At 35.5% G+C, this 22012-nt stretch overlaps 1 long non-coding RNA gene across 1 annotated transcript in view; it reads left to right on the forward strand.

Annotated features, from left to right (window-relative positions):
* LOC103880492 overlaps nt 1–22012 on the forward strand; it is a 445167-nt gene extending 423155 nt beyond the window's left edge. Inside the window, exon 3 of the long non-coding RNA XR_641568.4 lies at nt 21369–22012. This is a non-coding gene — a long non-coding RNA (uncharacterized LOC103880492). The remainder of the gene's footprint in view (nt 1–21368) is intronic.

Here is a 22012-nt window from a genome sequence, read left to right on the forward strand (position 1 = left end):
TAATTGCTCTGACTGGGACTTCAATTACCACTTTTAATAGAAGAGGCAAGAATGGGCATTTTGCCTTGTTCCTGCTCTCAAAAGAAAAAATAGTTCAGATTTCTACCATTGAGTATGATGTTAGTTGCGGCTTTTTTTTTTTTTTTTTTTTTTTTGATACAGAGCTTCACTCTGTCACCCAGACTGGAGTGCGGTGGCATGATCTGGGCTCACTGCAACCTCCACCTCCCGAGTTCAAGCAATTCTCCTGCCTCAGCCTGTCTAGTAGCTGGGATTACAGGCACATGCCACCACACCCTGCTACTTTTTGTATTTTCAGTAGAGACGGGATTTCACCATGGTGGCCAGGCTTGTCTCTTAACTCCTGACCTCAAGCGATCTGCCAGCCTCAGCCTCCCAAAAGGCTGGGATTATAGGCATGAACCTCTGTGCCCAGCCCAGTTGTGGACTTTTGATATATGACCTTAATTATGTTGAGGTAGCTTCCTTATATTTAAAGTGAGTTAAATATTTTCATTATGAAAGTTTGTTTAATTTTGTTTAATGCTTTTTCTTCATAAAATGAGATAATTCAGTATTCATTAATCATTCTGTTAATGTGGTGTATTACATTGGATGTTTTTTCTATGTTGAACCATCCTTGCATTCCAAGAATAAATCCTGGACATGGTGCATAATCCTTTTACTCTGTTGTAGAATTCAATCTGCTTGTATTTTATTGAGGATTTTGCATCAATACATATCAGGTATCTTAGTCTATACTTTTCTTATAGTATCTTTTTCTAGCTTTGGTATCAGGGCAATGCTGGTCACATAAAATGAGTTTGAAGTGTTCCTTCCTCTTCTATTTCTGTGAAGCATTTGAGGAAGACTACTGTTAATTATTCTGTAAATGTTTGGTATATTCAGTGAAGCTATTTGCTCCTGGGCTTTTATTTGTTGCCAGGTTTTTGATTACTGATTCAACTTCTTAACTGGTTATAGATTTGTTCATATTTTTAAATTTTTAAAAATGATTCATCCTTGTTAGATTGTACAATTCTATAAGTTTATTCATCCCTTATAGGTTATATAATTTTTAGCATATAATTCTTTATCAACATTTCTTATAAGCCTTTATATTTCTGTATCATCAGCTGTAATACTTTATCTCTGGTTTTGATTGAGTATTCTCCTGTTTTCTTAGTTAATGTATCTTAAGGTTTATAAATTTTGTTGATGTTTGTAAAAAACAAACTCTTGTTCTTCTTAAATTTTCCTATTGTTTTTTAATTCTCCATTTTATTTCTATTTTAATTTTATTATTTACTTCATCTACTAAATTTGGATTTACTTTGTTGTTTTTCTGCTTCTTTGAGGTATAAAGTTAGGTTGTTGATTTAAGGCCTTTTTTCAATTTTGGTCTAAGTTTTTTCTGGTATAAACTTCCCTCTTAGTACTGCTTTTGCTGCATTCTGTAAGTTTTGGTATGTAATATTTTGTTTTCATTTGTCTCAAGATATTTCTAATGTTTTTATCATTTCTTATTCTGCCTATTGGCTACTTGAGTATGCTGTTTCATTTCTATATATTTATATATTTATTGTTTTCTTCTTTATGCTATTTATTTCTAGTTACATAACACTCATTTAAAAATAAACTTTGTATTTTTACAAAGTATTTGTTTTGCTGCCTACTTTGTGTTCTAGATTGTAGAATGCTCCATGTGTAGTTGTTTATGTCTATTAGGTCTAATTGTTCTGTAGCATGGTTCAAGTTCTCTGTTTCCTTATGATCTTTGGTCTTGTTATTCTATCCATAACTGAACATGGGATATGCCTATTACTATGTTGCCAACCTTTCTCTTTCATTCTGTCAATTTGTGCTTAATATATTTGAGATCATTAATGTTATGTGCATAAATATTTATATTTATTATGTGTACCTGGTGCATTGACCCTTTTATGTTCATATAACGTTTTACCTTGCCTCTTGTGACACTTTTTGTTTTAAAGTCTACTTTGCCTAATATAAGTATAGGCACCTCTGCTCTCCTTAGGTTCCTCTTTGCAGGAAATCTCTTTTTCCAATTTTCACTTTTAGCCTATATGTGTCCTTCAGTCTAACATGGATCCTTTGTATATAACATATAATTGGATTCTGGTTTTTTAAATGTTCCCCTAATCTATGTCTTTAGATGACAAAGTGTGATTCAGTTGCATTCTTTTAATTTTTAATTGATGCATAATAATTATACATATTATGGGGTACCAATTGCTGTTTTGGTACATATAGTGTATACTAAGCAGATTAGGGTAATTAGCATATTCATCATCTCAATCTTTGTGTGTGTGTGTTAGGAACATTCAATATCCTCCTTTTAGCTATTTGAAACTATATATTATTGTTAAGTATAGTTACCCGACTGTGTTATAGAACATCAGAATTTATTAATCCTACTTAGCTATAATTGTGTGTCCTTTAACATATCTCTCCCTATGTTTCCCTTCCTCTTACCCTTCCCAACCTCTAATATTAATATACTCTGTTCTGCTTTTTCCTTCTATAAGATTAACATTTTTAAGCTTCCACATATGAATATTAACATGCAGTGTTTAACTTTTTGTTTCTGGCTTTCATTTAGTCTAATGTCTGCTAGCTTCATCCATGTTGCCAGGAATGACAAGATTTTATTCTTTTTATGTCTGAATAGTGTTCCATAGTATATATATTTATCACATTTACTTTATCTATTCATCTGTTGTTGACATCTGTATCTTGGCTATTGTAAATAGTGCTGCAATAAAGATAGAGGTGTGGATGTGTCTTCATTTCTGTTCCTTTGGATAAATGCCCAGTACTAGGACTGCTGAATCATATGGTAGTTCTATTTGTAGTTGTTGGAAGAACCTCCATACTATTCTCCATAATGGTCATACAAGTTTACATTTCCATCAAAAGTGCATAAGAGTTCCCTTTTCTCCATATCCTACCAGCATTTGTTAATTTTTGTCTTTTTGATAATAGCCATCCTAATGGGTGAGATGATACCTCATTGTTATTTTGATTTGCATTTCCTTCATGATTAGTGACATTAAGCATTTTTCATATTTTGGTGGACATTTGTATATTTTTTTTCTTTTTTTTTTTTTTTGAGACAGAATCTGGTTCTGTCATCCAGGCTGGAGTGCAGTGTCATGAACTCAGCTCACTGCAACCTCTGCTTTCCAAGTTCTAATAATTCTCATGCATCCTGAGTAGCTAAAATTACAGGCATGCACCACCATGCTTGGCTAATTTTCATATTTTTAGTAGAGAGAGAGTTTTGCCATGTTGGCCAGGCTGGTCTCAAACCCCTGGCCTCAAGTGATCCAGTTGCCTCAGCCTCTCAAAATGCTGGGATTATCATGGTGCTCAGCCTGTATGTCTTCTTTTGAGAATTGTCTATTCAGATGATTATACAATTTTTAATTGAATTTTGTTGTTGTTGAGATGTTTGAGTTTCCTTTATATTCTGGATATTAACCACCTTTCAGATGCATAGTTTACAAATATTTTCACCCATTCTGGTTTTTTTCTTTTTTTTTTTTAGAGGGAGTTACTTAGGCTGGAGTGCAATGGCACAGTCTCAGCTCACTGCAACCTCTGCCTCCCGGGTTTAAGCAATTCTCCTGCCTCAGTCTCCCAAGTAGCTGGGATTACAAGTGTACATCACCACACCTGGATAATTTTTTGTATCTTTGAAAGAGATTGGGTTTCACCATGTTGGCCAGCCTGGTCTCAAACTCCTGACCATGTGATCCACCTGCCTTGGCCTCCCAAAGTGCTGGGATTATGGGCTCCAGCCATTGCACCCAGACTTTTCATCCATTCTTTAGGTTATCTTTTCACTCTGTTTGTTTCCTTTGCTGTGCAGAAGATTTTTGGCTTAATGTTAGTCTATTTGTTTATTTTGTTTTTGATACTAGTGCATCTGACGTTTTTCATAAAATATTTTCCCAGACCAATGTCCTGACATATTTCCTTTATGTTTTCTTGTAGTAGATTTTGATTTTGTGGTTTATATTTAGATCATTGATACATATGAAGTTGATTTTTGTATAGAGTGAGAGGTAGGAGTCTAGGTTTATTCTTCATTTGGATATCATTTATCCATAAGAGAGTTTATTCATAAGATAAGATGATTTACAGCATCATTTATTGAAGGTACTGCCCTTTCTTCATTGAGTATTGATGGTGCATTTGTCAAAAATCCTGGGGCAGTAGATATGTGAATTAACTTCTGAGTTCTACATTCTGTTCTATTGGTCTATGTTTTAATTGTTATGCCAGTACCATGTTGTTTGGGTTACTATAGCTTTATGGTATATTTTTAAGTCAGGTAGTGTGAGGTCTCCCATTTTCTTCTTTTTTGCTCAGAATTTCTTTGGCTTCTTGGAGTCTTTTATGAATCCATAAGAATTCTAGAATCTTTTTTTATTTCTTTGAAGAATTTCTTTGGTACTTTGATAGGGATTGCATTGAATCTCTAGGTTGCTTTGGGTAGTATGGTCACTTTAACGGCATTAATTATTTGATCCATGAGCATGGAATGTCTTTTCATTGCTTTACATCTTCTCCAATTTCTTTTGTCAGTGTTTTCTGGTTTTTCTTGCAGAAATCTTTCACCTCCTTGGTTAAATGTTGTCCTACATATTTTTAGGTAGCTATTATAATTGGGATTGCCTTCTCAAATTCACTTTCAGTGACTATTTTGTTTACGTATAGAAATGCTAATGATTTGTGTATGTTGACTTTGTATTCTGCAACTTTACTAAATTCTTTTATCCGTTCTAAGAGTTCCTTGGTAGAGTTTTTAGGTTTTTAATTTATTAGATCACATCATCTATAGAGAGGAACAATTTGACTTTCTCCTTTCCCATTTGGATGCCCTTTGTTTCTTTATCTTATCTTATTGCTTTTGCTGAGACTTCTGGTACTATACTGAATAGGAATGGTGAAAGTGGGCATCTTTGTCTTGTTCTAGTTTCTAGAGGAAAAGTTTTAAACTTTTCCCTTTTCAGTAAGATATTAGCTCATAATACTCACTTAAATACATGTAATATTTGGCCTTTATTTTATTGAGGTATTTTTTTCATATCTAATTTATTGAGAATGTTTATCATAAAGTGATGTCGAAATTTATCAAATGCTTTTTCTGCATCTATTAAGATGATCCCATAGGTTTTGACTTTTATTCTGTTGATGTGATGCATCACATTATTAATTTTTATATGCTGAATCATCCTTGAATCTCTGGAGTAAATCCCACTTGATTATGAAGTATTATCTTTTTGATGTACTGTTGCATTTGGTTTGCTAGTATTTTGTTGAGGATTTTTGTGTCTAGGTTCATTAGGGGTGTTGTTCTACAGTATTCTGTCTTTATTGTGTCCTTCTCTGGTTTTCATATTAGGGTTATGCTGGCCTCATATAAGGAGTTAAGAGTTCTCTGTGCTTCAACTTTTTGTAATATTTTGGGAATAACTGGTATTATTTCTTTTTTAATGGTTCAGTATAATTCATTGGTAAAACCATCTAGTCTTGGACTTTTTTTGTTTTAAAAATTGTTATTACTGATTCAATCATTTTACTTTTCATTAGTCTGTTCAGATTTTCTATTTCTTCTTGCTTCAATCTTGGTAGGTTGTATGTGTCCAAGAATTTATCCATGTCATCTAGGCTTTTGAATTTATTAGTGGATAATCATTCATAGTTCATAGTTATTTCTAATGATATTTTGTGTTTCTGTGGTATCCACAGTGATATCTCTATTTTTGTTTCTGATTTTGTTTATTTGGGTCTTCTCTCTTTTTTAAAATTTGGTCTGGCTAAAAATTTGTCAATATTATTTATCTTTTAAGAAAAACAACTTTTTGTTTCATTGATCTTTTGTATCTTTTTTGTCTCAATTTTATTTCTGCTCTAATCTTGATTATTTCTTTTTTCTACTAATTTTGATTTGGTTTGTTATTGCTTTTTCAGTTTTTTTCGGTGCACCGTTATTTGAATTCTTTCTAGTTTTTTGATGTAAATATTTTTTGCTATAAACTTGCCTCTTAATATTGCTTCTGCTTGCCCCATAGGCTTTGGCATGTTATGTTTCTATTTTCATTTGTTTAAAGGCATTTTAAAATTTCATTCTTAATTGATTTGTTCACATATTGGTCATTCTGGGGCATGTTGTTTAATTTCAATGTATTTGTGTAGTTACATATGTTCCTGTTGTTATTAATCTCTAGATTTCTTCTATTGGGACCTGAAAAGATACTTGATATGATTTTATTATTATTTTTTAAATGTTGAGGCTTTCTTTGTGTTCTAACATACGGTTAGTACTGGAGAATCTTCTATGTGCTAATGAAATAAATGTGTTTCCTGCATCTATTGAGGAAAATATTCTCTAAATGTCTGTTACATCCATGTGTTCTATGGTACACTTTTAATCCAATGTTGTTTTTTCTTATCATTTAGCTTTTGTCTAGATGATCTGTTCAATGCTGAGAGTGTGGTGTTGAAGTCCCCAACTATTTTTGTATTTAAATTTAAGATATTATAATTACTGGTAGGGAAGAACTTACTATTACCATTTTGGGTTTTTAAAATCTATTTAAATCTATTTTTTCCTCTTTCTTTGTCCTGCTGCCTTGTTTGAATTTCACTGAGTTTTTGTAGTAGCATGATCTGATTCTTTTCATATTCTTTTTTTGTGTATTTTTCACAGGTATAGCAGTCTGTTATAAACTGATAACAATTTAATTTCAATCACATACAAAAAGTGTACTTGTTTATATCTATGCCCCTCTTTTTATTTTACTGACATTACAAATTACATCTTCTCATATTGTGTATCCATTAATATTAATTTATTATTTCTATGCTTTTGTCTTCTAAATTCTATACCAGAATGAAAAATGATGCATACATCAATGTTGTAATGCTACAAGATTCCGTATTTGTTTACATATTTACTTTCACGAGGAAGTCACGCATTTGTTCATGTTTTTATATTGCTGTCTCGCAGACTTTGAAGGACTCCCTGTAGCATTTCCTGTAGGGCAGGACTAGTGGTGATAAACTTCCTTAGTTTTTATTCATCTAGATAAGCCTTAATTTCTTAATCATTTTGAAGGACAGTTTTGTAAAATATATATTTCCTGGTTGACAGTTTTTTCTTTTTTTCTTTCAGCACTTTTAATATATCATTCTACTCCAGTCTGGCCTGCAATGTTTCTGCTGAGAAATCCAGTCATAATCTTATACAAGCTCCCGTATATGTAATGATGCATTCAACACTTTGTTTTTGTCACCAACTTTTGACAGCTTGATTGTAATATGTCTTGGTATTGGCTTCATTTTACCTTCACTTTTTTTTTTTTTTTTTTTTTGAGACAGGATTTCCCTCTGTTGCCCAGGCTGGAGTGCAGTAGCAGGATCTCTGCTCACTGCAGCCTCAACCTACCAGGCTCAAGCAATCTTCCTCCCTCAGCCCACCAAGTAAATGGGACTATAGGCATGCACCACCATGCCTGGCTAGCTTTGTATTTTTTTGTAGAGATGAGATTTCACCATGTTGTCCAGGCTGGTCTCTAACTCCTGGGCTCAAGCTATCTGCCTGCCTCAGCTTCCCAAAGTGCTACAATTACTGGGTGAGCCACCATACCTGGTCTACCTCTTATTTCTTAAGCGGACATAATGCATATAATGATCCACTTGCTGGTTTCCTGTAATTTCTTAGATTATCTTTTTCTTTTTTTCTATTTTTTTTTCTTGTTTTGTTTTTGGTTTTTCTTTTTTTTCTTTCTTTGGTTCTCTGCCTCAATAATTTCAAATTATCTGTCTTCAAGTTTGGTAATTAATTTCTCTATTTGTTCACAACTGCTATTAATGCCCTCTAGCAAATTTTTCAATTCAGTAACTCTATGCTTCAATTCAAAAGTTTCCGCTTGTTTCTTTTTTACAGTTTCTATCTCTGTTGATATTCTCAGTTTTTTTAATGCATATATTTTAGTTTATTTTATTGTCTATCTGTGTTTACCTTTAGCTTATTGAACATCTTTAAAGCAGTTACTTTGAATTCTTTGTCGAGTAACTTATAGATCTGAAATTCTTTAGGGTTGGCTTCTAGAGATCTATTTTGGTCGTATAAGTGGCTCATGTTTGCCAGTTTCTTTGTATGCCTCATTGTCCTTTGTTAAAATTTGTGCCTTTGAAGAAAATAGCCATCTCTCCCAATTTTTAGTTATTGGTTTTATATATGGGAAGACTTTCACCAATCAGAGCTGCTAGAGATGATGGGGTTCTCTCAAAAGTCATCTGGGAACGCGTCGTCTTTTGGCTTGTGCTGTAATTTCCCAGCTAAAGAGTTTTCCCCCTATTGTTTTCAGCTGTTCACAATCTTTTGCTTCCTATAGTGTCTTTTTAGAGTAATGTAGTCTCTGATGCTGCAACAAGCTACTACCCTCACCTTTGTTCTCAGCAGTCCCACCAGCAACAATATTTTGCTAGTTTCTGTTAGCACTCCACATCAAACAAGACAGACACGAGTCCCTTGGGAAGCCTTCTGGAAAGACAAAATGTTGGATGTAGGTTCTCCTTTTCTATTTCCCTCTTAATGAAGAAGCCATGAGTTGGGAGGTTGCTAAGGGAAGGTACTATTGTGAGTAAGTCTAACAAACTTTTCTAAACCCAATTTGATGAGTTTCTTTTTGCCTGTGTACTCTTCTGGGGTGCTATAATCCCTTAATTGGTTTCTAGAGTTCTCAGAAAGGCCACCTGATCTGTATATTGCTGTTAATTCAGTGTTTCCATGGAAAGAAAGGGTCCGAGGCTTCTTATTCCACCATGTTAGTGGTGTCATTCCTGACCACTATATTTTGATTCGGTATGTCTGAGTTGGTACCAGCACCTCAGATAATGCTGATGTGGGAGGAATATAGAGCACATATTTGGGGATACTCTTTTATACCAATATTTCTCAAAATGGATGGCACATTAGAATCACAGAAAATGTACTGATGCTTAAACTTCACTCTCAAACATCCTAATTTACGTGGTCTTGGATGGACTTCAACTTCACTACTTTAAAATATTTTCCAGGTGATTGCAATGTGCAGCCATGACTGAGAACCACTATTATTATGCTACTTATTGATTAACTTTGGCAATCCATTAGGGTAGCTCATCTCTTTCAGTAGTTAAGTATTAATGAACATATAATTTAAACATCAACGAAAACTCCATTTAATGTCAGATTCTTCTTCAGCTCAGTTCTCCATTTTTATGTTATTAACTAGGGTCAAACCATTTGAAGATAACACATGTATTTGGAAAGGACTATAAATCTAATATTACTAGGAAAAGCAACTATGACTCAATCCCATTAAAAGGTGAAGAAATTTAGCTTAATTTGTTGAAGAAAAACAACTATTTTCTTCTGCATTAGTCAAAAGAAATAAGAGGCCAGGTATGGTGGCTCACACCTGTAATCCCAGCACTTTGGGAAGCCAAGGAGGGCAGATTGCCTGAGGTCAGGAGTTCAAAACCAGTTTGGCCAACATGGTGAAACCACGTCTCTACTAAAAATACAAAAAAATTAGCTGGGCGTGGTGTCGTGCACCTGTAATCCCAGCTACTCAGGAGGCTGAGGCAGGGGAATTAATTGCTTGAATCAGGGAGGTGGAGGTTGCAGTGAGCCGAGATCGTACCACTGCACTTCAGCCTGGGCGAGAGAGTGAGACTCTGTCTTAAAAAATACAAAAAACTAGCCGGGCGAGGTGGCGGGCGCCTGTAGTCCCAGCTACTCAGGAGGCTGAGGCAGGAGAATGGCGTAAACCCGGGAGGCGGAGCTTGCAGTGAGCTGAGATCCGGCCACTGCACTCCAGCCTGGGGTGACAGACAAGTTCAACTCTTGGCACACACTCATAGTTTATTAGATAACACAATTAAAATAGGACAAAAAGAAGCATTCTTTCTTTTTTGCGTTTTCAGAAGGTTTCCAGTAGTGTTTGAATATTGCTGCAGCTCTCACACTGTTACAAAACCCAGAGTTCCCATGAGGTTTTTAGAATTCCTTCCAATAGCGGCTTCTGCCAAATGATTTTAAAAGCAAATGATTTACAAAGTTTTTTCAAAGACATATTAAAGTAGCAAATAAGGTGAGATAGGTGTTAATTTGGGGATGTGTTCATATTTTTGAACTTTAAAAATGTAACAGTATTGAAAGGAAAGGGAAAACAGATTATTTATATGATTCACTTCTTTAAACAAGCAAACAAATAATCTATATTTTTCCCTTCCACTATCCTAATGAATACATTATCACATTATCCTAAATTGCCTGTCTCCTAAATTGACAAGGGGAGCATGGAAGAGAGAGCAAGAGATCTTCCCAGTGAGCCTTGGCTTCCATTCTGGGTTTGAGCTCCCTGAAAGCACACATTTCTGTCTGATGTATCCTGCAGATTACCCAGTATATCTAAGCTCACTGGCTTTGTATTTGTTAAATTAATGACAGCTTCCTGAACTAAGAAGTTATACCATTTCTATTTTAAAGCTGTGCAGTCATGTAAAGGTGCTTTAAGAAATTACTAATTTTCCACAATTTTCTCAAATACGATTTAATTTCTGGCATTTCTAACAAAAATCTCATAATACATTGCCATATTTTCTTTTTTTTTTTTTTTTTTTTTTTTTTTTGAGACGGGGTCTCGCTCTGTCACCCAGGCTGGAGTGCAGTGGCCGGATCTCAGCTCACTGCAAGCTCCGCCTCCCGGGTTCACGCCATTCTCCTGCCTCAGCCTCCCGAGTAGCTGGGACTACAGGCGCCCGCCACCTCGCCCGGCTAGTTTTTTGTATTTTTTTAGTAGAGACGGGGGTTTCACCGGGTTCGCCAGGATGGTCTCGATCTCCTGACCTGGTGATCCGCCCGTCTCGGCCTCCCAAAGTGCTGGGATTACAGGCTTGAGCCACCGCGCCCGGCCGCCATATTTTCTTATACATGACTTTGCATTGTTCTTCATACCCCTATCCTAGGATCCAGTATCGCCACTATTCCAGTAGGATTTAAAAATAATAATAATATTATGTAGCATGAACTGTAGGTAATGTTGCTTTTTATTTAATAAGAATAAGTGGTTTTTATTTCCTATTTAAGAGTAAATGACAGCTTATAAAAAGTTCTGCTAATGCTAAGATCTTAGAAACATCATTATTCAAGCGTGTATTTCTGTACCCTTAATATGATGTTTCTTTTCATGAATCTAATTCAAGATCATATAACAACCTTAACCAATTCATTAGTAAATTCTAAAAGGCCTATTCTTCTTCCATTCTACATCGTGTAACACCATTACCTACACAATTTTTCCAGAATTTCTCCCACTGGAAACATTGTTCTATGACTGGATTGTATATTCACAGTGCTTCCCTGACTCTCACATCTAGGATTTCTTGAAAAGGGAGATACAGAGTAAGGTAAATTCTGAACATGAAGTTTTTTTTTTAGCTGTTTTCATCTCATGATTCCTGCAATTTTTGTCTTGCCTTCCCATCCCTGCTATTTTCTAACAAGGCTATATTTGTCGTATTAAAAAAGTCCAGGACCCGAGAGGGCTGAAAAGTCTGGAAATATATATCATAAACCTTACATCTGCAAAAAATGAACAAGCCAAGCAACCCAAACTCATGCTAAAGTAAAAGCCAAAGCCAAAACCACAAGCCAGTACAACCAAACAAACGTAGACTTCCTTTATCACTCTGGACACTTTATCAATTTTCCTGCTTTAGCATCCAGTTGTTGTAACAATATTTTTTATGCTATGGAAGGTTTTTTCCCCTAAAAATTAAAAAAGGTACAAATTGCAACAGATATACAGTTCTCTATTATTGAATCTTCAATTTATATCAAACTGACAGTTGAAAGCAATTTTTTTCTATCAGCCTGCAAAAACTCATCTAAAATGACCTTTCTGAATAATTGATGAGAACTTTTTGTGTTTGTTGCAGCTTTCTAAGCTGTGCACACTACACTGTAGCCAGATTACTTCAATGGACTTTGCAAAACCTAATTTGTAACTCTTCCTGTCAGTTTTTCTATACGTGGTAGCATTTGTTAGGGAACGCCACTAGAGTCAGCAAAGATGAGGCAGTATTAAGACATATTCTACCTGTTTCATTTACTTTCAAATTAAGCCCATTTGTTGGGTAATGTCCCATATGCTGTGAAACTAATGACGAAAATCAACATATATGGTTCAGTTTTCCTGCTGCCTCAACGTTAGAAGAGTACTAATCAAAGACAAATGATGATTAAAGGGTAGTTTTTCTGTATTCCCTCCTATTTGCACTGTCTAGGGTGCATGTACACGTACACTCTTTAGTGATAAAATAGTTTAGTCACAATGAATACAATTGCTAGAAAACTCCATGAGCTCTACTCATTATACTATCTACGAGAAACCAGAAAAATAGCAAAAGTGATTTTTGGTCACCTAAGCTAATCTGAAAACCATGTCTACAAATTAGTCAGTCATATGCTATTAACTAATTGTGTTAATTATACTTCTTATTAAAGTAGAGAAATAAAACAGATGGCAATAAAAATTACCATAATTATATTGCCCTGCCTCAATCCTTAGCCCAAGGAGATTTTTCAGTAATTAATTAGATATAAATGAAGAAGTAGATAATGACAATCTTTAGCTATGTCACTCTTATAAACTTATAAAATATTAAATATGTTTTCACAAAATTGAGATTATAATATATTCAAACTTTTATATTATCACATTTATTTTGTGAAATATTTCTTTTTTTTTTTTTAAATGGAGTCTTACTTCATCGCCAGGCTGGAATGCAGTGGCGCGATCTCAGCTCACTGCAACCTCTGACTCCCTGGTTCCAGTGATTCTCCTGCCTCAGCCTCTGGAGTAGCTGGGATTACAGGCACACACCAACATGCTCAGCTAAGTTTTATATTTTTAGTAGCGATGGGGTTTCACCATGTTGGCCAGGATGGTTTCGATCTCCTGACCTCATGATCTGTTCCCCTTGGCCTCCCAAAGGGCTGGGATTAGAGCCATGAGCCACCACACCCAGCCAGAATATATATATATAATATATATATATTCTTTTAAGTAATGTGACGATGCTAATGTTTTCAGGTAGGTGAAGATATCTCTCTCTCTTTAGGGTGATCAAATACAACAATTTGCCTCTGTGGAACAGAGGAGTATTTCAGACAAACCAAAACTGGTTGGTACCTTAGTGAGTGTAAGTTACCATGACAACTTGGGAGGCCAATATTGCAATACTTAGTATCCCACATGGCATATTATTTGTTTAAAAAAATGAAAATAGCAAATATTCAGCAAAAGAAATGCATGTTTTTAATATATTATGCATAATATATAATATTTAAATATAATATATTTATTATATATTTATATATTATTTATATATGGCCATGCAGAGGTGTGTATAAAGAATGGATAATTAGATAATTATGCATTTAATTAAACAAAACTTGGATACATTTTGTTTTAGGTTGTATTTCATTGATTACTATTATGACTGATCACTTTGCTAAGCATATTAGTCTTTCAGGTTTTCTCTGTGAATTATACTTGCTCATTTTTCTAATAAGATGTTTATTCTCTCCTATAGAGTCTTATCTGTTATAACAAATTTTCTACATTAAATATTTATCAGTTACATGTGTTACAAGTATCTTATACCAGTCTGTGCCTTGTCTTTTATCTGCTTTGTATTTTGTACAAATTTCATTTTTGACAGAAACACAATTTTCAATTTTTAATGTTTTATGCTTTTTTGTCTTTAAGAGTTGGCTTTGTACACTAAGGTAATAAATTTTATTTGTATAGATATTTTTCTAAAAATTCAAGATTTTACTTTTGAAATTTACCTCTTTAGTATAGCTAGAATTGCATGTAAACTGCTAATTTTACTTTTTATGTAAATAATAATTTATTACAACACTATATGTTGAGTCAATCTTTTAATTATTGATCTACAGTATTATGTCCCAAATCTAATTTTTATAAATCTTTTGGCTTATTTTATGGGGTCTGGTTTTAGTTCATACAGTCAGTGTTTCAACTTCTATTCTCTAGGATCCCAACTAACATCTCTTAATCATTATAGTTTTAAATTAGACATAAAATCTACATATCTGGTAGAAAAAGTGATTTCACATTGTTCCTTTTAAAATACTCTTGTTATTTGTAACCCTTTCATTTTTCATTGAAATTTAACGGTAAACTCGGCCAGGCACAGCGGCTCACACCTGTAATCCCAGCACTTTGGGAGGCCAAGGTGGGCGGATCACAAGGTCAGGAGATCAGCACTGTCCTGGCTAACACGGTGAAACCCTGTCTCTACTAAAAACACAAAATAGCTGGGCATGGTGGTGGGTGCCTGTAGTCCCAGGTACTTGGGAGGCTGAGGTAGGAGAATAGTGTGAACCCAGGAGGCGGAGCTTGCAGTGAGCCGAGATCGCACCACTGCACTCCAACCTGGGCGACAGAGCAAGACTCCATTTCAAAAAAGTAAATAAATAAATAAATAAATAAAGTTAATGGTAAACTCATTTAGTTGCATTAAAAATGTGATTTTGATTAAAGTCACATTGAAATTACAGGGTAATTTAGAAAGAATTGCTATATTAACAACTGAGTGAATTGAGAATTCACTCTATATATTGGTTAACTGGAGACAATGCCTTTCACTATTTTCTCAGGAGGACTATTTATATTTATGACACGTTCTGTTCATATATATATACATATATATATACATATATATGTAGTTATACTTTAAGTTCTGGGATACATGTGCAGAATGTGCAGGTTTGTTACATAGTATATATGCACCATGGTGGTTTGCTGCACCCATCAATCCATCATCTACATTAGGTATTTCTCCTGCTATCCCTCCCCTTGCCTCACCCCCTGACAGGCCCTGGTGTGTGATGTTCCCCTCCCTGTCCCCATGTGTTCTCATTGTTCAACTCCCACTTACGAGTGAGAACATGTGGTGTTTGAATTTTCTGTTCCTGTGTTCATTTGCTGAGATTGATGTTTTCCAGCTTCATCCATGTCCCTGCAAAGGACATGAATTCATCCTTTTTCATGGCTGCATAGTATTCCATGGTGTATATGTGCCACATTTTCTTTATCCAGTCTAACATTGATGGACATTTGGGTTGGTTCCAAGTCTTTGCTATTGTGAATAGTGAGGCAATAAACATGTGTGTAGATGTGTCTTTATAGTAGAATGATTTATAATCCTTTGGGTATATACCCAGTAATGGGATTGCTGGGTCATATGGTATCTCTAGTTCTAGAACCTTGAGGAATCGCCACACTGTCTTCCACAATAGTTGAACTAATTTACACTCTTACCAACAGTGTAAAAGTGTTTCTATTTCTGCACATCCTTTCCAGCATCTGTTGTTTCCTGGCTTTTTAATGATCGCCATTCTAACTGGCGTGAGATGGAATCTCATTGTGGTTTTGATTTGCATTTCTTTAACGACCATTGAGGATGAGCTTTTTTTCCATATGTTTGTTGGCCGCATAAATGTCTTCTTTTGAAAAGTGTCTGTTCATATCCTTTGTCGACTTTTTTATGGTGCTGTTTGTTTTCTTCTTGTAAATTTGTTTAAGTTCTTTGTAGATTCTGGATATTAGCTGTTTGTCAGGTGGATAGATTGCAAAAATTTTCTCCCATTCTGTAGGTTGCCTGTTCGCTCTGATGATTGTTTTGCTGCACAGAAGCTCTTTAGTTTAATTAGATCCCATTTGTCAATTTTGGCTTTTGCTGCCATTGCTTTTGGTGTTTTAGTCATGATGTCTTTGCCCATGCCTATGTCCTGAAGGGTATCACTTAGGTTTTCTTCTAGGGTTTTTATGGTTTTAGGTCTTACATGTAAATCTTTAATCTATCTTGAGTTAATTTTTGTATAAGGTGTAAGGAAGGCATCCAGTTTCAGTTTTCTGCATATGGCTAGCCAGTTTTCCCAACACCATTTATTAAATAGGGAATCGTTTCCCCATTCCTTGTTTTTGTCAGGTTTGTCAAAGATCAGATGGTGGTAGATGTGTGGTATTATTTCTGAATCTATTTTTAAAAGACTGTCCCCTGGGGACAGTCTAAGGAGACAGCGGTTTTCTAGCAGCATTTTATAAAGGATTAGGAAAAGAAGTTTTGAGACAACAAATAATTAAACAACTTCCACTGATCTCAAAGAGTCTCTTTTTCAACAAATGTGCAGGAAAATGAAACATGTTTCTGTTTCTCCCCCAGAGGTTTGGTCATTTTTCAGGATGAGCTCCTTGTAATTTCATGCATTTGACACTTGGGTAGGAAAAAATAACAAGTACCCACTTCATATACACGTATTTGATAAAACCTTTCTCTTAAATTTAGTACTATTCTGATTATCTAAAACGAAAAAGAAAGAAAAACATTTCACTCTCTTCACTGTCATCTAGAACGTGATGACAAGTTCAAAATAAGCATTCCTCTAATTAAAAATAGGTAAATTATCTGGGAAAGTATTGTAAGACAGCAAGAAAAACTTGAGGCAAGGGGATTTGGCATGCACATCTGTAGGAAGCTACGTAACTTTTTTTTTTTTTTTTGGCAGGAAAGGATGCTTACTAGAACAGAGCAATTAGTGGCCACTTTTCCAGTTTCCCTGCTGAGAAGGCAGCCTTGTCAACTGCCTTATTACTGCAGAAATACTCAGTCCCGATGGTCAACACTTGTCTCCTGGGTTGCTTTTGTCTACAAATTGATATGTTGTTCTGCCTTAAATGATCCAGCCCTGAGAACGCCTTGGGTTCTGAACTCTTGACGCTGACTTATCAGCATGGGAACACACTATGGAAGAATTGCTGCTTGAAGAGGACTGTATCTACCTCTTTTATGAGTGAAGCTGCATGAAGGAGGCAAACTTTGTAAAAAAAAAAAAAAAAGCTGAATATTTGGATGGTGAGCTGAAAGTTACAATGCCGTCAGGGAGAATGTGTGTATGAATTAAAATTATGCTGTTCATTGTAATTGGTTCTAGCCTAGCCCAGGAAATTAAATAGAGCCATTCTCTCAAATGTGTTCTGAAAGAGGTCGAGGCTACAATCAGTTGTATGTTTGTCTATCTGTAAGTAAGTAGCAGTATTGGTAAGAAGAGTTATGCAAAACCAAGTAAGTTCCCCTGACCTGTAATCCTGGCAGACACTGGAGATACACGCAGAACCCAGTAAATTGAATTCAGTGAGAAATCTTGCCACTTCCATCACTGGAGAAACTTCTATTTTGCCTGATCAAATTAGTCCCTGATTAAACGTTTGAAGACTTTTACTTATATAATACTTTAATAAGGGGTAATTACAAAACCTCTAATAAAACAGTGACATAATCATTCAAAAGTGATAAGATATGAAATGTAAAAAGGCCATAACTTATGGGGCTTTGCCAGTGAGACACAGTAGATGAATATCTAAGATTTACAGAACTCTTCGAGATACTATACATGGAAATATCTACAGATTTTAACAACCAAAAACAACAGCAACAAAAACTGGTTGGTGCAAAATTTATACCTGTGCTATCTGGTAACCTAGGTGATATAAACTTAACAAAAATGAAACTGTTTCAGAAAACATACTATTCTTCTATAGATGTATTTTTCTATCCTACTTTCTTCATTTTTTTCTGTCCTAAAAGCAGATATTAAAGTGGAACTGACGTTCTGATGCATAATGCAAAAATAATTAACACATTTAAATAGAAAAATTACTGATCTGAAGGACATGGGAACCCACACCCGTAACACTTCAGATATTGATATATGTCCATTAAAAAGATCTAGCATGAGATAGATTCCGTGAAGTTCTACTGAACTTTCTCTGTGTTCTTGGCTAGGACTGGTTTAAATCAGAGAAAAAGGGAAGAAAAAGGAAAGGGACAAAAAAAATTGTTATGAGGAAAGGAGAAGAACATTGGAAGAATTGGAAGGAAGCATAGTAAAAAACGCAATGCTTTACTCATCAAAATGTGCCTCAAGAAATTACTGTTCACCAGACCCTCTCAACAGCAATATGATATAGCTTCTGACAGGTGGCATTGTTTGTGTAGTATTCTTAAAGATATTGATGTTCATATCAAGAGTAATAGAGTTCAAGCCACATAGTAAGTTGTAATACAACATTGAGAAACCAGAACCTCGGAATCCTAGTCCAAGAATAGCCATAGGATGTTTCTTGAAGCACTTAGTGTAACTACCCAATACGTTTATTTTGCCTGATGCCCTGGCAGAGTCTATTTATCAAGACAGAGGAATCGCAATACAGAGCTTAATTCATCCAAAGCTGGAGGAACAGGAGACTGGAGATTTATTATTACTCAAATCAGTCTCCCTGAACATTTGGAGGCTTGGGTTTTTCAAGGATAGTTTAAGGAAAGAGAAGGGGGCTGGAGAGGCTGCTGATTCATTGGGGTACAATCAGAAATGTGGGAAACGGTCCTCATGCAGGCTAGGTTGCTTCTGGGAGGGGCCACAGGAGTGACTGGTGGGTCCAGGTGGAGCCATCAGTGTGCAAGTCCAGGTGAAGCCACTGGTCATCAGACACAGAAAAAAAAAAAAAAAAAAAAAACAACCCTGAAAAGACATCTCAAAAGGCCAATCTTAGGTTCTACAATAGTGATGTTATCTGCAGGAATAACTGGGGAAGTTGCATATCTTGTGACCTCCGAAATAATGGTAGGTAATTGTTTATGTCTACAGCTTAGCAGAATTCAGGCTCCTCTCATCCTCCTAGCCTGGTGGTCTTTTCATTAGCTTTACAAAGGTGGTTGATTTTGGGGAAGAGCTATTATCATTTAAACTATAAACTAAATATCTCCCCGAATTAGCTAAGCCCAAGCTGAGGAATAATTAAGGGCAGTTTGAATACTAATGACAAGATGGGATTTGATTAGATCAGTTATCTTTCACGGTCATAATTTCTCACTGTTATAATTTTTGCATAGGTAGTTGTATTTGTATGTTAGGATCAAATTTACTTAATAATTTTAGGAAACAAACCCAACAATTTTAGGTTACTGGAGGAGTTCATTAATGTCATTTTGTCTTTTAATATTAGAATGTATATTCCAAAAAGGGAGGGAGTTTTGTCTACTTTGCTTAGTATACGTGATGACTAGCATTCATAAGTCACATGGTAAATATTTCTTAAATGAACAATTGAATGAAAAATGCAAATACTTTCTCTTGAACAAGAAGTGTTGAAGCACTGAGGAGCACTTGGTACATAGCAGCGCATAATGTTAAGACTTTAGAACAAGGAATAGACGGTTTGATAACAGATGGTGCTTCTAATTCACTTTGATCTTGGACAAATATCACTTACAATTTCTGCTATGTAAAATGGGAACAACAATGAAATACTTAGACTGATTTTTAAACTGTTTTCAAGATCAGATAAAACTTTATTTGTAAAATTATTTTATTTTCTATTTTAAAGTCCTTCAACCAAGGATACCACATTTTATTTGTATAAAGAATTATTGTTGGCCGGGCACGGTGGCTCACACCTGTAATCCCAGCACTTTGGGAGGCCGAGGCAGGCGGATCCCAAGGTCAGGAGATCGAGACCATCCTGGCTAACACAGTGAAACCTGTCTCTACTAAAAATCCAAAAAATTAGCCGGGAGTGGTGGCAGGCACCTGTATTCCCAGCTACTTGGGAGGCTGAGGCAGGAGAATGGCGTGAACCCAAGAGACGGAGCTTGCAGTGAGCTGAGATTGCGCCACTGCATTCCAGCCTCGGCAACAGAGTGAGACTCTGTCTCAAAAAAAAAAAAAAAAAGAATTATTGTCATTACCTATTTCAGTCTGGAGTGATGATGTGCTCTGATATTTGCTCTAAACCAAACCTCAACCTCTGCTTTATATTCTAGCATCTGCCCTCAAAAGTAGTGCAAAACTGAAAAAGTATTCCCAAATAGATTGGACACAGTGAGTTCCTTAGAGTTATGCACTGTTATTCATTCCTTTTTTTTTTTTTTTTTTTGAGACAGAGTCTTGCTCTGTCACCAAGCAGGAGTGCAGTGGCACGATCTCAGCTCACTGCAACCTCCGACTCCCTGGTTCAGGTGATTCTCCTGCCTCAGCCTCCTGAGTAGCTGGGATTACAGGCATGTAATCTCACCACGCCCAGCTAATTTCTGTATTTTTAGTAGAGATGGGGTTTACCATGTTGGCCAGGATGGTCTCGATCTCCAGACCTCGTGATCCGCCTGCCTTACCCTCTCAAAGTGCTGGGATTACAGGTGTAAGCCACAGCACCTGGCCCCATTCATTCTTATAAACGATAGAGACACTTTCAGTAGTGATGATACATTACCATATATATGTACACACATGCACACACACAATCTCACATTTTTAGAAAAGTTATTGCTATATTTTGTTTGATATTGGCTGATTCAGATTCTATTAATGTGACAGCATCAAAACATTAACATGGAGTTTTCTTAAGATTAAATACATATAAATTTCTCTAAATTTAGATGTAGTTTAAATTGCAATTATTCATAACCTGATGCAAATTCAAATATTTGATAATATCTGTTTTATTTTATTTTATAAAGCTTCCTCTATTTTGCATGAAGCTAAGAACTAGTTTTAAGAACAAGTTATTTTAAAGCTTTTTATTTTACCAGTTGAAAGTAATATTTTATTTTCCTTTTATTTGGGAGAAAAATGTACATTTTCATGATGAGTAAAATGTGTCTGACACTTCTCAAATAATTTACTCATGGTTGAGAATAAGCAGGAGTGATTAGAGCTTCAAATCAGAAAACTTCAGAGAGCCAGAAGCTATCAAAATGTGCAGCTTTTATGAACGATTTTTCACTCATTGCTGTATAGCAATCACCACTGATATACTCTAGTTTTTTCCAAAGCATGTATAATTGGGCAAATCATCTAAACCCCCACAAGCAGGCAATTATTCAACTGCATTGACACAGAATCACTGGGTCCAGTACTTCATTAGAATATACCATAATCCCTTGTTCTTGTCTTAACCTTCGCTGTGAAAAATCTAATTCATCCAAAACTGACACAGTGTCCTGTTGGTTATGCAAATAGTGGCAATGCAGGAGATGGAGTTTCAAGCCACTCTTCTATCTCCAGTCCCATGTGTAGGGCTCTTATCCAAATCTTTAAATAGAGCCTGTGAGTTCTAATAATTATTCAACTAACACATATAAGCTCCCTTTGTGCTCATTTTTGAAAATGTGCTTATCTTTTTCTCTTACAGAAAAGCGAGGGAGACACTGACAGAGAGATTGAATGGCACCGCCACCACCAGAGGAATCACTGGAAAAGGAAGCAGGAGGACACTTGGGTACAAGGAAAATGATAAGAAAAGTATAAATCTGCAGGAGCAGAATGTTACCTCCGTTTCTGTCCTCCTCTTTGTTCTTATAGCCCAGTTGTCTTCCTCTTGACCCTGTCTTTGCATTGCATGGGAAATAGTACAACTTTGAGTCATCCCCACCTGGGCTCAGATGAGATAGCTGACATTGACTAGAAGTACAACCTTGGCCATATTATGTAATATCTCTGAGCCTATGGATAACGGTATGGTTGTTCCTGGAGTCTGGGATAACTAGGACAATGCCAGGCACATAGGTTCCAACCATATGGACCATCTAATCTGATGAAAGAGATACCCCTACTGAAATGCACTGAATATTTTTGAACACCTACTATTTCTAAGAGGATATGATTTGAAAGCCAGGATAGGAAGATTTGATGCAAATTTGATTGTTGCATGGGGCCTTGAATAATATCCTGGAAAAGCATATGCCTTTGATCCTGGGTTATGATTTCAATTAGATTTTTCCTACTATGTCAAATGGTGATATAAAGTCAAATAAAACTTTATAACATGAATTAAAA

Source organism: Papio anubis, chromosome 18 (genome assembly GCF_008728515.1).
Source record: "Papio anubis isolate 15944 chromosome 18, Panubis1.0, whole genome shotgun sequence".
Classification (NCBI taxonomy): domain Eukaryota; kingdom Metazoa; phylum Chordata; class Mammalia; order Primates; family Cercopithecidae; genus Papio; species Papio anubis.